This window comes from Coffea arabica, chromosome 8c (genome assembly GCF_036785885.1).
Source record: "Coffea arabica cultivar ET-39 chromosome 8c, Coffea Arabica ET-39 HiFi, whole genome shotgun sequence".
Classification (NCBI taxonomy): Eukaryota; Viridiplantae; Streptophyta; class Magnoliopsida; order Gentianales; family Rubiaceae; genus Coffea; species Coffea arabica.
In genome coordinates, this window is record NC_092325.1 from 31,597,929 (window position 1) to 31,604,462 (window position 6,534).

Below are 6,534 nucleotides of genomic sequence, written 5' to 3' on the forward strand. Positions count from 1 at the left end.
TCAACAGGAGATATATCCTCCCAAAGTGTTAATGGGATTTCGGACTTATTACAAAAAGATTCAAAGAGAATAATATACTCGTTCAATATTATTTCACACAGAATTCAAAGTACCTTGGATATTTTACTGGAGTTTTGAAATTATGCAAGATTTAGAAGCACCATTACCAATGTCTTTGGTTCGAAAATTCAAAGTTAAATGGTGGGATGAATTCAAACAAGAAATATGCTCCCAAGAGACCGTACTCAAATTTCTTCAAACAGGTGAAAAACTCAAATGGACCATGCAGCAATTAGTGACAGTTCAAACAAAAGAAAAAAGTCCGCTTCAAAGGTCGCTACCTCTTCAAGTATTCAAAGGCCAAACACCCCTTCAAAAGGAAAAGAGACAGAAACAGCAAATCCGGCTCAAGATTTTTTCCTTTAAACAATGATGACAAATCTGGATATGCTTCAAGAATATCTGAATTATTTGAAGGAACAAACAAAAGAAGACAAAGGAATTTCAAATCAAGGACCCACAACAGCTGGATCCACTACAGCGGAGGAATCTTCGTCATCACCCTCTCAAACATCTGACCCTTTTGGTGGGCCCTGCGCACAAGATCCGTATGACTACTAAAAGCTAATTTTCAAAAAGATTGTAGGCAACATTTCAAAACCTACGGATTGTTCCATCCAATCAAAAGAAGATTACGGAGATAAAAAGATAAGATTCAAATGAAATGAAAATGAAATGAGCATTTCTATTCATGTAAAAATAGAGGTAGGATTTCAAAAGAGAGGCATCGATCAATTTATGTGATCTGAGCCTTCTTATTGTAAACATTCTCCTAGTTTTCAATAAAATCAAAAGCTTTCATTCCTATTCGCTTCCACGCCCCACACTCATCTAAATTCAAGAACATTCAAGAACTTTAATTACAAGTAAGTTCAAAACTCTCTCTTCATTTTGGTTCAACAAGTTTGATTTCAATTATTTATTTCCTTTTTAAATTAATGCCTTCTTGCCTGGGCTGATTCTGGTATCAGAGCCTAGTCATAAATTGTTTTAATTAAAGTTACTATTTATGCTATATTCTGACTATTTTCTATGCTGTGTTGGTAAGCCATTGAGACTTAGTGAGACCGTTGGTAAGCCTAGAGAGTTGGTGTTCCTGGCATAAGACTCTGGTGTTCCCATAGGATAGATGAATAGAAGAGATTAGCAAAAATGGCAGCTAAATTAAAGCGATGGATGACTAGATCTGATTCAAAGAATTCAGACTTGGTATTAAGTAATGAAGTTAAGATGAAATAGATAGTTCAAATTGGACTATATCTGAACAGAAAATTGAAGAAATTTACAAAGTAGGATTATTTGATTTCAAAGTAGCAATGACTATAAAAATACATGAGGAAACTCGATCTGTAAACGAACAATTTCAAGCTATACATTTATTGAATGACCAATCATTACAAAAATATATTAATAATGGATATAGATATATTCACATAGGTTTGGTACAAGTAGCCGTAAAACCTTTAGTTCATATGGGGGTTGATGCCCTAATCTTCATGGCATTAAGAGATAAAAGACATAAAAGCTCTTTATTAGCATTAATTCAAACCAACACATGTAATGGTCTTATTTATTTTAATTGTGCACCTAACTATTCATTAGACATGACAGACCCATTAATAATGGATTCATTAGTCTTAGATATTCACTTATAAGGAAACGAATTTCATAAAAATTGTAAAAATTTTGCTATAATATATAAAGTATATTTTAAACTATTATCCTCTCAAATTTCACCAAAATGCATAATGGTACCTAGTTCAAAAGATGAAACAATTTTATTAGAATTACAAGCCAAAAAATCTAATGTATTTACTCCTAAAAAATTAAAATGGAATAAAATAACTATTCCACAAGAATTTCAAATAACTAATCCACAAATACCTAGAAATATAGAACAAACTGAAGTAGAACAAATTATTGAAGAAGTAGATGGAACGGTAACATTACAATTTCCTTCATTTAGGGAAAGACCCTCTAGTTCTTACAAATCTTATTCATATACACAACCTCCTTGCAATTCTATGTCCGACTTTCCAGAAACCTTTCAACCAGTTCAAAATCAAGATACGAATTATAAGTCTAAAAGTCCTATTCCAGAAATCATACCGACAAACAAGAGTGAATATTCACCCACACATTCACAAATGGCAGGAGAAATTAATATGATAAAATTAAAAAGAAAAATAGATTTTAATAAATTAGAAGAAGAAATACGTGATGAAGAAAATAATGAATATAGAGAATGGTTTTCAAAATTAGATCAAATATGTCAGAAAAAATTAAAAGAATTATGGTATAAAGAAGTAGAAGAAAGACAATTAGAAATTTATTTTTTCAAATGGATAGAATATTATATGATTAAAAATAAAATTACTAATACACCATATAATATCCCTACTATAAATGTTCAAACTAGTCTATACAAAAAATGGACATTAGCAGATAATACTATAGTTACTTCAATACATCCTCCATTACAAGAAAACAGAATTAATGATTTAACCACAGCCTCCCCATTTAAAAAAGGCAGAGAAGCACAAGATAATGCAATATTAGTTTATGAAGATATTAAAAAAGTATATCATCAAAATAATTATACAAATCAATTATTGCATTCGGTATCCCAAAATGTAGAATATTTAGATACAAAAATTCAAACAATAGGAAATAAATTAGAAAAAAGGATAGAAGCTATTCCAGGAATTTCCACACCCAAATTTCCTAATGATATTTTAGCACTACATTTCCAACCTAGAAGCTTGCAATATAAACAAGAAGAAGAGTAAGCACAAGCACAAATATTAGGAAGAATTCAAAGAAGCTTAACAATTACAGACCCTAGTACATCAAGAATTCAAACATTAGAACAAGGAAAAATTAAAGAAATTTCGGATTCTGAAGAAACAACCACTCCAGAAAAATTTTCAGACATAGAAGAAGAAGAACAAAACAATAAGTTAATAGATGTAGTTGAAGGACAATTTGATAATACTATAAATAAAATTTCTAGAAAAAAAATATAAAAAACCCCAAAGAAACTATAAAAATTGGAAAATGATAGACACTAGAAATTATTATACAAGACCTACACCTCTAGATATTCAATATGAATAAAGATCAAAATTTCACACCAGTAAATATGATGGAAAATCATTATATGAATGGAATATAGATGGCAAAATAGAATATGAGATATTAAATACATTACAAGAAATGGGAATGACAAGGTTAGCATATAAAGTAAGACATGCAGATGAAAAATCAATTACAACAATATTAATATCAAGATTCACAGGCCAATTAAAAAATTGGTGGGATAATGCCTTAACATTAGAAAGCAAAACTGCAATATTAAATCACACTATAGAAGTTGAAGATGAGCAAGGTAACATCACTACTAAATCAGATGCAGCAGAATTCTTGATAGTAACAATTGCAATGTATTTTGCAGGAAACCCAAAAGAAGAGTTACACTCTAATAAATTGTTTTTAACCAATTTAAGATGTCCAACTTTTACAGATTACAGATGGTACAAAGATATATTTTTAACACATGTATTAAGAAGACCTGATTGTAATATGTCATTTTGGAAAGAAAAATTTATTACTGAACTACCAACTTTATTTTCTCAAAGAATTATGACTAATTTACAAAAAGAAATGGGTACAGATATATTATCATTAGAAGGAGTCACCATGGGACAATTATTAGGATTTATTAAAAGAGAAGGATTAGCATTATGCACAGAATTAAAAATGCAACAAAAGTATGGATCACAAAAACAAGAAATAGGATCATTTTGTGAAGCTTTTGGTATTCAAGTTATTAGATCACCTTCTGCATTAAAAGGAAAATCTTACAAATTTTTTCTTTTAGAGTACATTTGTTTGCTTTATGACCTATTTTTCCACATTTATAACAAACAATTTTCTTTTTAATAAATTTTCTTGTTCTTTCTGGTTTATCTTCTTTAGGTCTTTTATATTTTATTTTCTTATTATATTTTTTAACTTTCTTTTTGTATGATGATGGTGATTTTATTCTTTTAATTCCAAATGCATCACAAAATGATCCTACTTCTTTTGTTTTAGATCCATATTTTATTTGTAATCTTAATTCTGAGCATAACATTAATCCTTCTTTTTTCACAAATGCAAATAATTGTCCAAAAGTTATATTTTCAAATGAAATAACATCTGTTCCCATTTCCTTTTGGAAACTATCCATTATTCTTTGTGAAAATAAGCTTGGTAATCTAGTTATGAATCTTTCTTTCCAAAATGAAGCATTGCAATCTGGTCTTCTTAATACATTTGTTAAAAACATATCTTTATACCATCTAAAGTCTGATAATGTTGGACATCTTAAATTTTTTAAAAATGTTTTATTAGAGTTTAATTCTTCTTTTGGATTCCCTATAAAATACATTACTATTGTTACTATTAAAAATTCTGCAGCATCTGATTGTATTTGAATATTTCCTTGATCGTCTTCAATCTCTTGTGTATGTTCTAATATTGATAATTTATCTTGTAATGTTAAAGTATTATCCCACCAATTTTTTAATTGTCCGATAAAGCCTGAAACTAATAATGTTGCAATATTTCTTTCTTGAATATTTTTTATTTTATAGGCTAATCTAGCCATTCCCATTTCTTGTAAATTATTTAATACTTCATATTTAGTTTTGCCATCTATATTCCATTCATAAATTGAATCTCCATCGTATTTAGTGGTACGAAATTTTGATCTTTCTTCATATTGAATATCTGGAGGGCTAGGTCTTGGATAATAATTTCTAGTACTAATCATTTTCCAATCTTTGTTATTACCTTTATTATAAATTCTTTTCCTTCTTATTTTATTTATTTGATTATCTTCTATTTCTTCAAATTGATTTTCTAATGGTAAAATCATGTCTTCTTCATTTTCTGAATATGTTGATTCTTCAGATAAATTTTCTTCTTCTATTTTTTCTAATGTGTTTATTTTTAAAGTTTGGGGTGTAGTTAAATTTTGTAATGATTGAGATATTCTATTTAATATATTATCTGTATTGTTTATTTTTTGATTGTTAATATTTTGGATTAACTCTTGTTCTTTTTCTCTCGTCAAACTTCTAGGTTGAAAATGAGGTGCTGAGATATCATTAGGAAATTTTGATTCTGGTTTCTTTAATGTATCTATTTTTGTATTTAATACTTCTATATGTTGGGAAATTGTATGAAGAATTTGATTTGTATAATTATTTTGTTGATAAATTTTCTTAATATCTTCTAAATTTATTGTGTTGTTTGTACTTGATTCAGCTTCTCTACCATTTTTAAAAGGTGAGGCTATTATATCTCCTTGTCCTATATTAATTTTTACTTCTTGTAATGGGGGATGTATTGAAGTTAATAATTGATCGTCTTTTAATTTCCATTTTTTATATAAATTAGTTTGAACATTTATTTGTGGTGTATTATAAACATCATTTATTCCTATTTTTTCAATATAGAATGATAACCAAGTAAAGAAAGGAAAATCAAATTTTCTTTTTTCTAATTCATCTTTCCATTCTAATATTAATTTTTCTTTATATTCTGATTCTAATTAGAAAAACCAAATTCTTTCATCATCAAAATCTTCTTATAAATATTTATGATTTATTTTATAAGGTTTATTTATAACATTTATTTCTCCTTTCATTTGTGAATGAGTTGGGGAATATTCTGATTGATTTTGATTTATAACTTCTGGAACAGGAGTTTTATATTTAAAAGTTGAAGTACTTTCTAAAGGGAAATTTATCTCAGTTGATTCATAATTAGAATGTCTCGGAGGTAGCCAAGAATAAGTGGAATTAGGTCTTTCTCTTAATGACGAAAATCTTATTAGAGTTTTACCATCAGGTTTTTCTATTATATCTTCTGCAGTAGTCTGCTCTATATTTCTAGCTATTTGTGGATTTTGTATTTCAAATTCACTAGGTATAGTTATTTCATTCCATTTTAATCTTTTTGGAGTATAAGTAGTAGGTCTATCAGCATCTACTTGTAATAAAGTTGTTTCTTCTTTAAGAGTTGGAGTCATTATAAACTTAGGATTTAAATGTGAGGATAATGGTCTATAATATATTCTATATATTACTGAAAAATTCTTTGTATGTTTTTCAAATTCATTTCCTTGTAGATGAATATCTAAAATGACTGAATTCAAAATATGTGGGTCTGTTAGATCTATTGAAAAATTTGGAGCACAGTTAAAATATATGGGTCCATTGCAAACATTTGTTTGAATCATAGATAGTAAAGAAGTTTTATATCGTTTGAGTCTAGTGTCTCTTAATGCTAAATATATTGGAGCATCGACTCCTAAATGGAATAAAGGTTTTACAGCAATTTGTATTAAACCTATATGAATATATCGATATCCTTTACTTAAATATTTTTGAATTGTACTATGATTTAATAATGGAATAGACTGAT